This window comes from Prionailurus bengalensis, chromosome A3 (genome assembly GCF_016509475.1).
Source record: "Prionailurus bengalensis isolate Pbe53 chromosome A3, Fcat_Pben_1.1_paternal_pri, whole genome shotgun sequence".
In the NCBI taxonomy this organism is placed as follows: domain Eukaryota; kingdom Metazoa; phylum Chordata; class Mammalia; order Carnivora; family Felidae; genus Prionailurus; species Prionailurus bengalensis.
This window is the reverse complement of record NC_057354.1, coordinates 24911632-24922730: the sequence shown is the minus strand read 5'-3', so window position 1 is coordinate 24922730 and position 11099 is coordinate 24911632. Positions and strand designations below refer to the sequence as shown.

Below are 11099 nucleotides of genomic sequence, written 5' to 3'. Positions count from 1 at the left end.
AAAAGTTGCATTAAGACAGCGGGACTTGGCAATCATTGGACCCCTTCCCTGGGCTCCCATTATAATTATGGGGTCTTCCTTTTTCAAGGCAGTGTTCTCCTTTGCCAGAATGTGCCACCCCAGGTTCATATGCTGTTCCTGTGCATGGAAACCCACAATCAAGTTACATACCATTATCTCAATTCATTCCCCTGTATCTCCATTGAGGATATTATTTACCTCATTACTGATAAAGAAGCTGAAGCTCAGAGAAACCAGATAGATTAGCTTAAAATCCTAAGGCTTGTAAGTGGCAGAGCTGGCATTCTTTCCCTTTACCCTAGAGATACAGAAACATTAGCCATAAATGTAATCAAACATAGATCTTCTCCTCAAGACATGAACATGTTTGTGGACTTGACTGCATGAGTCATATTCTAGGGATGGGACACCAAGCAATTAGTAGAGAACCTCCAATTTCTCCAGAAGTGGCAAATACTCCTCCCACTGGGTATCCACACAGAAACATGTAAGCATGCTCACGTGGCATATGCTGCCCCACCTCCTCCTGCCAGGGATTTGGTCACAGCTACAGCATCTTGACAACCTATTTAAACCAACTTGCAGTAACTGGCAGCAAAGTATCATTCCCTGGCAGGCTGAGTCATTGAGCCACTGCAGACTTTGGAAGAAAGAATCATTAGCTGAAACATTCAAGAACCAGGGGGTCCCAGAGAGGTATGTAATAAATTCCATCCAGATGTTGGGATTGGCTTTTTTCTTTCTTTCTTTCTTTTCTTTTCTTTCCCTCCCCCAATCACACTGAAAGAGTGAACAAGTTGTTTTCACCTTATCAAACAAGGTGGGAAGAACATCATTTCCTTTATTCTTGGGTGGGTCTGCACCAAAGGATCAAGAGGGCTAACAGAATCTGGGTAATTCAGGGTGGCATCTGAACTATCAGAGAGCACTGTGTACACATGAAAGAATTATACAGATAGGTAAATGATATTGCACATACTTCAGCAAAATCCAATTAGAGGTCTCCAAGTGCATTGCAATTTAGAGCTTCCACACTATTTTACCTATGGTGTAGGCAGCCTGTCTGTTTAAAATCCTTCTAAGAAATTATGGCTGTACAAACTGGTCCAACAAATAGCTGAATATGGACACTGCTCTGTTAGGGGAAGGCAGACCTAGCTGTAAGTATTATATTTTATCTCATGGCCTGGAAGCTTTGTCATGCTTTATGGCTAATAATCGGGTTATTAAATAACTCAAAAAGTCCTCTCCAGCAGTCCAGGCTCTACTGGGGTTAACTTTTGCTGTGGGGCTAGGATGAGGAAAAACAGATCTTCCCAAGCTGCAGCCTCAATTGACATCCCCTTCACCCCACACCTGAGCTCCTGCTCCCTGGAAAAGAAACCTGAGTAAAGACAGCTGTGGCAGCAGAGAAGGGTTCTTCTTGGCAGTGGCTGCTTCTGACTTCAGAGATGTGGACATTAAACTAGAAAGCAGTGCTGAGAGAGAGGACCAGGAAGTAAATGACACTGGGAAATGAGAAACTCAGGGAAGAAAGGACCTGCCTTTCCTCCTCTCAAAAAGGTATGCTTTGTAAGGTTCACCTTTTCATCTGGACTGGTGAGTCTTGAGAGTTTTAGTCCTTACACTACTTGAACAGAACAAAAGAATCTTACCTGTTTAATGGATTAAATAAACAAGCCAGCAAACAAAAGAAAACATTTTTGAGGTGTTTTTGCTGAATTCCTGTCAATTATTTATATTCCTTTATATTCCTTTAAACATGCTTGTTTTGGTTCTTTTAAGTTTTGATTGAAATCCGCAGTGGAAAGTATGTTTCAAAGGGGGGAAAAAAACACCCAACACACTTCTGTGTCTTGCATTTTGACCCAGCCCACAAAACTATTGGAAGAATCTTGCAGACCCACCAGAGATCCCCGGATTCACTTGGAGAATCATTGATCTATAAACAACGTCTTGATTTCAGAACCCTTCTTTTGATCTGGAATTATCTGTTATTGACCACAGAACTGCTACTGACGATTCCTGGGACAGGGGCCTGTATAGTGAGAGGTGAGCCCCAGTGTGGGAAGAAGAAATCTCTTTCTCTTTCTCAGCGGGTGTTTTGGTACAGTACGATATCTATACTTAGTATATCTATGGACTCAATTTCTTCTCTTTTCCTCCTCCTTCCTTCTTCTTTTATACCTTCTGGTTTTTGTTTGTTCATTTCTTCTATAGTAAAAATTTCCCCCAAGCCTTGGTGCCTAGGTGATTTTTGCCTGGCATGTTCCACTAATTGGAGTTTTGGAATCAGTTTCTTATTTGGGTGCATAATTTTTCTAAATATTTAAGCACCTAAATTATTGTAAAAGCAGCTGGCCACTGCCCATGCCTTGTAGGCAGATAGGTGAGATGGCACCAGAGAAGAGAGGGCTTTAGGTCTCTACCCTTCACTGTGCCAGAACTCAGAGCTCTGTTGAGATACATGTGGGAAAGAAGAACCTTCATGGAGGGAGCGGCCATGTTGCAATGAGCCGACAACACAGACAATGTGAAGAGCAAATCCAGGGAGAAATGGAACCCTGGAAGCATGAAGTTACAGATCTCCTAACCAGGCTGTGCCCTGAGAATGCGATAGTTCCTTTGGTCAAACTGCTCTGAAAATAAAGGAAAAGACACTGACTCACGTTGAAGGTAAGGAGAGTGTCTGCATCTTCTCTGCTTAAACCACAGGGATCTGATTAAGGATCGGGACACTAAACACTGATGGCTTCACTTTGGGCACAATCGTCGGCAGGAAGGCCCCATGCAAAGGTAATTATCAGGAATGGGGGCCCATTATAGCCTTTTGATTTGGTCACTCAAACATCCTGTCAGACAGATGTAGAAAGGAGATCGACCCTTACCCCAAAAGAAGTAAATCATAGGTTGAAGTATTTGGTTTCAGTATCTGTCAGGTTGAGGCTTTGAAAGGCAGACCTGTGGTCTAGGAAACTACATTCGGGATTCTATTACCTTGGGGCTCTGAAAATTCAAGGATATAAGGAAATGTATAACCCAGATTGAGACAATTACTTTTAATTGGCTGTTTTGCTGTCGAGTGCAATAACCCCCATTTTGTGTAACTGGCTCTGAGTTAGAATGCAGTCTTTCTGGGAGAAGGGCTGTTTTTGGTTCTTCAAGAAACTCTGGAGGAATCTCAAAAGTTAAAATAACCTAAAATTTGCCCCATCTCTTGGTTACACCATGCATGTTTGTCTCTTCCAAGCACTTCTGCATATGGATGGGTAAGCATTCTAACAAAGATGCCGTTAGAGTCCGGGAGAGGGAAGCAAAGAAGCCAAGTATTCAGAGTTGAGCAAAAGACGTAAAGAACCAGAGCCAGGACACTAGTCAAAAAGAGAGAGGGGTTCTTATAAAAGAGAAATAGAAAATAGGAACTAAAAAATCAGATAGGGGGTGAGGGATAGGGAGAGCCCAGGGTCTCATCTTTGATTGAAATAAGAAAGAATATAATTCAGAGAGGAAAATATATACAAAGAAGTAGATTATGATTTGAGAGAAAGCAGACTTCAGTTGGATAGGGAAGATTTATTGAGACTTTGGGGAGAAAATTGGAAAGAACTGTAAAGCTATAGTATATCCTATTTAAACATCTGCGTAGCTGGGTCTGGGGGCCAAAATAATCCCTCTAGCCCCTAGAGGTCTGTGTGTTGCTCATAGGGCAGCTATCTTGAGGAAAAAGAAGAAAAGTGGGAATGTGGCAGAGGGTGGAGAGTTCCATAAGCCCCTCTAATGGCCCCCACAAGGCAGGGTTCAGCCATAAATTGCCTGCTAGGCAGCCACCAGTTTCGTCTCCATCTGTTCTCCAAACCCGTGCTTACAGATTCTTTCTTTGTATTCAGGTGTTTTTAAAAAGAATCAGCTTGAAGCGAAAGTACTAAATTCAAAACATTCTAAACCACAATTTGAATCTTGTTTAAGAGAAGAAAGGATGAGAAGTGTGACTCTATTCATTTGTTTAGAAATAGTTGTTGCAGACGGAATCCCAGGCGTTACATGTTTTAATCTTCCCTTGGTTTATTCTGCTCTCAAGTGCCATGGGGGCCTCATTCAGTTGTCAGTAATTGGGCTTTTAGAAGGGAGAAAAGCAGTTATTTGAAATTGACTCCTTATGTCCTATAGTTGCACCACCTGACATTTGCTTCCAGGGAAGTGTATGCAGTGCTGACTGGCCATCTGCTTTAAGTGGGTTCAACTGTGAAATAAATTAAGAGGCCATCTCCATCCTCGCCATCACTTTAAATTAGGGACACAGAGAAAAACTCACTAGACCCTAGTGAAGGCATTCATGGCTTGGAGCCTAGCCTCAGAGTGGTCAGGTGGCCTGGCTCACAGGGGTCCTCTTTCACAAAGCTCAGGAGCAGAAATGAAGGGACCAGTTTCTGGTACTGCATCTACCTTAACTGCCTGTGAGGCTTTAATCTAGTCATTGAGCTGCTCAGGGCTGCCATCCTGTGCATCCAATGGGAAAGCGAAGACTAGCCTCCCCTACTTGCAAGGATGCTTGTGGATAAGATGACAACCAAAACTATCTGCCTTAGCTGGGGTAGAGAGAACCAGGTCAGAGAGAGAGAGAGAGAGAGAGTACATTGTGGTAACTGACTTTATCACTTCATTGCTTGCTTTTTAAAATCCTCATCTCCTTCTCTGAGCTCCTGAATAGTCTGGAAATATTTTTATTTTCTTTTAAATAAAGTTTTCATTGAAAGTTTTTCTGTTTTTGTTGAGCAAAAAAGTCTTCACCATGTGAACACACCCAGGAAACCAGAACCTAGATGTAGAAATAGGACATTATCAGTGGCACCTGGGTGGCTTAGTCAGTTAAGCATCTGACTTTGGCTCAGGTCACAATCTCACAGTTTGTAGACTCGAGCCCCACATCAAGCTCTATACTGACATCTCAGAGCCTGGAGCCTGCCTTGGATTCTGTGTCTCCCTCTATCTCTGCTCCTCCCCGGCTCGCACTCTGTCTCTGTCTCTGTCTCTGTCTCTCTCAAAAATAAATAAACATTAAAAAAAAAAAAGAAAGAAATAGTACATTATCAGCACCCAGAACACCCTCAGGCCTTTTAAGTCCCTTTCTTTCCAAGGGTAACCACTAATTTGACTTCTAACACCATGATTAAGTTTTGCTTGTTTAGGGGGCTTTATATATATATGTGTGTATGTACTTTTTAAATGTGTGACTTCTTTTGCTTAATACTGGGTTTATAAGATTTGTTTATTTTATGTAGTAATATTTTGCTTATTCTCTTTGTATGGTATTTCATGAATTAGTATGCCACAATGTGTTTATCCATTCCCTTATTAATGGATGTTTAGGTTTCCAGTTGAGGGCCATTATGAACAGTTCTACTGAAAACATTCTTGAATAGTTTTTTGATGAATATATGAATATATTTCTGTTGAGTTATCTAGAAGTGGAATTGCTGGGTCATAGGACATGTGTAAGTTCTATATTAACAGATACTGCCAGTTTTTCAAAGTCATTTTCCCAAGACCAAAATCATTTTACACTCCCACCAGCCATGTCTGAGACTTCTGTTTTTTCTACATCCTCACCAGCACTTGCTATTGTCTCTTTTACATTTAGCCATTTTGGTGGATATTTTGTGGAATGCTTTTGTTTGTAATTTTAATTTTCTTGATGAATAAAAAAGTTGAACATCTTTTAACATATTCATTGGCCATTTGGATATCTTGTTTGTGAAATATTCAAGTCTTGAGCCTGTTCTTCTGTTGGATTGTCTGACATCTGTATTGGTCTATAAGAATTCTTTAAATATTAGATACTTGTGTACGTGTTGCAAATATCATTTCCCATAATGCTCTCAAGTCACATTGGAGCTTGAGGCAAAACAACAGAGAGGTGCCTGGGTGGCTCAGTCAGTTAAGTGCCTGACTTCAGCTCAAGTCATGAACTCATGGTTTGTGGGTTCAAGCCCCATGTCAGGCTCTGTGCTGACAGCTCAGAGCCTGGGGCCTGCTTTGAATTCTGTGTCTCCCTCTTTTTCTGCCTCTCCCCCACTCACAGTCTGTCTCTCTCTGTCTCTCAAAAATGAATAAACATTTTAAAAGAAGCAAACAATGGAAATACTGATCCTATCTTTATTTAAAATTTTGATATTTTGGTCATCATGGGGGTTTTTTGGCATTAATTTTTATTTGTAAAAATATTACATTAATATCTTGCTTGTCTTGATTACTGAATTTTTGGCACCTCCTTAAAAATTTGTGTCCACACCAAGTACTTCACTTGCCTCACGCTAGTCCTGGCTCTTATTCCATTCTGCATCTTGTATTTTTACTCTCTTTATAGTGTTACTTGTTGAAAAGGAGTTCCTAATTTTAATGAGGTCCAATTTTTCATAGTTTTATAGTTTTCTTTTCCTTTATAGTTAATACCTTTTATTTTTTAAAATGTCTGATGTCTGGGGTGCCTGGGTGGCTCAGTCAGTTAAGCATCTGACTTCAGCTCAGGTCATGATCATGATTTGTGGGTTCAAACCCCATGTCAGGCTCTGTGCTGACAGTTTGGAGCCTGGAGCCTGCTTTGGATTCTGTGTCTCCCTTTCTCTCTGCCCCTCCTCCACCCACACTCTGTCTCTCAAAAATAAATAAACCTTAAAAAAAAGAAATTATAAATTTTTAATGTTTATTTATTTATTTTGAGAGAGAGAGAGAAAGAGCAGAGAAAGAAAGGGAGAGGGAGAGACAGAGAGGGAGAGATAGAGAGAGAGAATCCCAAGCAGACTCTGTGCTGCCAGCGCAGAGCCCAAAGTGGGGCTCCAACTCACAAACTGTGAGATCGTGACCTGAGCAGAAATTAAGAGTCTGATGCTTAACTGCCTGAGCCACCGGGCACCCAGTTAACATCTTTTTTTTTTTTTTTATTCTGTTTAAAACATTTTTCTTACATAAATTCATGAAGATATTCTTCTATGATTTCTTCTAGAACAGTTCTGTCCAATAGAACATTCTGCAGTGATGGAACTGTTCTCTAGATGTGCTGTCCAGTATGGTAGCTACTAGCCACATGTGGCTCCAGAGCACTTGAAATGTGGCTAGTATGTCTGATGCCCTGAATTTTAAATTTTATTCACTGTTAATTGAATTAATTAATTGCGGCTAGTGGCAAAGTAGTCTATGTTGTCCACCTGGAATTGATTTTGGGGTATGGCATGATGTCAAATTACCTTTTTTTTCCCCCTCTGTATAGATATTCAGTTGACCTAGCATCATGTCCTGAAAAGGCTGTTAATTTCTCAGTTTTATAATTAACCAATTGTTTGCATGTGGATCTGACTCTGGAATGTCCATTCTTTTCTATTTGTCTATTAGTATGTCTTTCTGCCAATTCCATACTGTTACAATTATTATACATGATAGAATAATTTCTTTACTGGTGTTCCCCAAGACTGTCTTAACTAGTCTTAAACTTCTGCATTTCCAAATGAATTTTAGAAAAACTTTTCAAATTCCACCAAACCAAACCAAACCAAACAAAAAACCCTCCTGGGAGTTTTTGGGGGGATTGTATCAAATCTATACATTAATATGGGAATCTTTTTTTGTTTGTTTTGAGAGAGGGTGCAAGTGAGCAAGGGGCAGAGAGAGAGGGAGAGAAAGAGAATCCCATGCAGGCTCTGCATTGTCAACACAGATCCCAAAGCAGGGCTCGAACTCACCCAAGGTGGGGCTTGAACTCACTCAGTGTAGGGCTCAAACTCACAAATTGTGAGATCATGACCTGAGCCGAAGTTGGATGCTAACCAACTGAGTCACCCAGCAGCCCCTAATAAGGGAATCTTTATTAAAATTTCCTATCCATGAATATGGTATAGCCCTCCATTCACTGACGTCTTATTAAGATTTTTTGATAATGTTTCATAGTTTTCTGTGTAGAGGTCTGGCAGTTCATTCACTGGGTTTATTCCTTATTTTATATTTATTATAGTTAGGTAAGTAGCATATTTTAATGTCCAGCTTTTTTTAAGTTGTTTTTTTTTTTATTTTAATTCCATTATAGTTAACATACAGTGTTACATTAGTTTCAGGTATACTATAGTGATCCAATAATTCTCTATATTACACAGTGCCCATCATAATAAGTATACTCTTTAAAACCTCCCCCCACCTTCTCTCTGGTAACCATCAGTTTGTTCTGCTTATTTTTTTTAAGAGTCTGTTTATTGTTTTTTTTCCTCTCTCTCTTTTTTTTCCCTTTGTTTGTTTAGTGAATTCCACATATGAGTGAAGTCATATGTATTTGTCTTCCTCTCACTGACTTATTTTGCTTGGTATTATATTCCACGTCCTCCCATGTTGTTGCAAATGTCAAGATTTTATTATTTTTTATGACTGAGTTATATTCCATTGTATATATACACCACATCTTCTTTATCCATCCATCTATTGATGGACATGGGGTGCTTCCATAATTTGGTTATTGTAAATAATGCTGAAAAAACATAGGGATTCATGTATCCCTTTGATTAGTGTTTGTATATTTCTTGGGTAAATACCCAGTAGTGTGATTACTGGATCATAGAGTAGTTTTATTTTTAAATTTTTAAGGAACCTCTGTACAGTTTTCCAGTATGGCTGCTCCAGTTCATATTCTCACCAAAAGTGGACAAGGGTTCCTTTTACTCCACATTCTCTACAACACATGCTGATTCTTATGTTTTTTATTTTAGCCATTCTGACAGGTATGATGTGATATCTCATTGTAGTTTTTTTTTTTTCATTGTAGTTTTGGTTTGCATTTCCCTGCTGATGAGTGATGTTGAACATCTTTTCATGTATTTGTTGGCCATCTGTGTGTCTACTTTGGAGAAATACCTGTTCATGTCTTCTACCTATTTTTAAATTGGATTATTAATTTTTGGGGTTCTAAGTTTTATAACATTTTATGTATTTTGGATACTAACCCTTTATTGGTTATATCATTGCAAATACAGTAAAACCTTGGTTTGTGAGCATAATTTGTTCTGGAAACATGCTTGTAATCCAAAGCATTCATATATCAAAGCAAATTTCAAGAACCATTGGCTCAGTTGTGATCATGTGACATTCAGCATTAGGGATGACTCATATTGCAAGACATCTCTTGTTTATCAAGTGAAAATTTATCAGAAATATTTACTCATCTTGTGAAATACTCACAGAACAAGTAACTTGCAATCCAAGGTTTTACTTGGATTTATCTTTTCCCATTCCATAGGTTGCCTTTTAGTTTTCTTGATTATTTTCATCACTGTGCAGAAGCTTTTTATTTTGATGTAATCCCAATAGTTTATTTTTGCTTTTGTTTCCCTTGCCTCGGGAGACATGACTAGAAAAATGTTGCTATGCCCAATGCCAAGAAGTTACTGTCTATCTTCTCTTCTAGGATTTTTATGGTTTCAGGTCTGACATTTAGGTCCTTAATACATTTTGAATTTATTTTTGTGTGTGATGTAAGAAAGTGGTCCATTTTCATACTTTTGCATGTAGGTGTCCAATTTTCCCAACACCATTTGTTGAATAGATTATCTTTTTCCCATTGCATATTCTTGCCTCCTTTGTCAAAAATTAACTGACCATATAATTGTGGGTTTATTTATGATTTTTCTATTCTGTTCCATTGACCATTGTGCCTATTTTTTGTGCCAGTGCCATACCGTTTTGATTACTACAGCTTTGTAATATAACTTGAAGTCTGGAATTATGATACTTCCAGTTTTGTCTTTCTTTTTTTTATTTTTTAAAAGTTTATTTATTGGGGTTTCTGGTGGATCAGTCGGTTAAGCATCCGACTTTGGTTCAGGTCATGATCTTGTGGTCATGGGTTCAAGTCCTGTGTTGGGCTCTGTGCTGACAGCTCAGAGCCTGGGGCCTGCTTTGGATTCTGTGTCTCCCCCCTCTCTCTGCCCTTCCCACAATCACACTCTGTCTGTCTCTCTTTCTCAAAAATAAATAAACATTTTAAAAATTTAAAGTTTATTTATTTATTTTGAGAGAGAGAGAGAATGAGAGAGCATGCGAACATGAACAGGAGACGGGCGAGAGAAAGGGAGAGAGAGAGAATCCCAAGCAGGCTCTGCATTGTCAGCGCAGAGCCTGACAAGGGGCTCGATCTCACAAACCATAAGATCATGACCTGAGCCAAAACCAAGAGTAGGATGTTTACCTGACTGAGCCACCTAGGCACCCCCAGTTTTGCTTCTTTTTCAAGATTGCTTTGGCTATTGGGGGACTCTTGTTGTTTTATACAAATTTTAGGATTGTTTGTTCTAGTTCTGTAAAAAATGCTGTATTTTGACAGGGATTGCATTAAATCTGTAGATTGCTTTGGATAGTATAGACATTTTAACAATACAGTAAAACCTTGGTTTGTGAGCATAACTCATTTCAGAAACATGCTTGTAATCCAAAGTACTCGTATATCAAACCGAATTTCAAGAACCATTGGCTCAGTTGTGATCATGTGACATTTGGCATCCTATACTAATATTGCAAGACATCGCTCATTTATCAAGTTAAAATTTATTAGAAATATTTGCTCGTCTTGCTGAACACTCACAGAACAAGTTACTCAAGACCCAAGGTTTTACCATATTTTTTTTCAATCCATGAGCATGGAATATTTTCCATTTGTTTGTGTCATCTTCAATTTCTTTCCTCAATGTTTTACAGTTTTCAGATGACAAGTCTGTCACCTCCTTGGTTAAGTTTATTCCCAGGTATTTTATTCTTTTTGATACATTGTAAATGGGATTTTTTTCTTAATTTCTTTTGGCTACTTTATTATTAGTATATAGAAATGCAACAGATTTCTATACATTGATTTTGTAGCCTACAACTTTCCCAAATTCATTTATCAGTTCTCGTAGTTTTTTGGTGTAGTCATAACTATTTTCCATATATAATATCATGTCATCTGCAAATAAGGAAAGTTTTACTTCTTCCTTACCAATTTGGTTGCCTCTTTCTTGTGTGATTGCTATGGCTAGGACTTTGAGTACTATATTGAATAGAAGTCATGAGAG

At 38.9% G+C, this 11099-nt stretch overlaps 1 protein-coding gene across 3 annotated transcripts in view; it reads left to right on the top strand.

Moving 5' to 3' along the window:
- The first annotated feature begins 545 nt into the window (after positions 1-545).
- The window catches only part of LOC122496350 (agouti signaling protein), a 70956-nt gene continuing 60402 nt past the window's right edge, over positions 546-11099 (top strand). Inside the window, exon 1 of one of the 3 annotated variants that reach the window (XM_043602547.1) lies at positions 546-717. The gene's annotated coding sequence lies outside the window, so the exon portion shown is untranslated. Of the gene's footprint in view, positions 718-1382; positions 1585-1793; positions 2074-11099 lie in introns of those variants that run through there. The other 2 variants (XM_043602548.1, XM_043602549.1) reach the window with 2 other exon arrangements.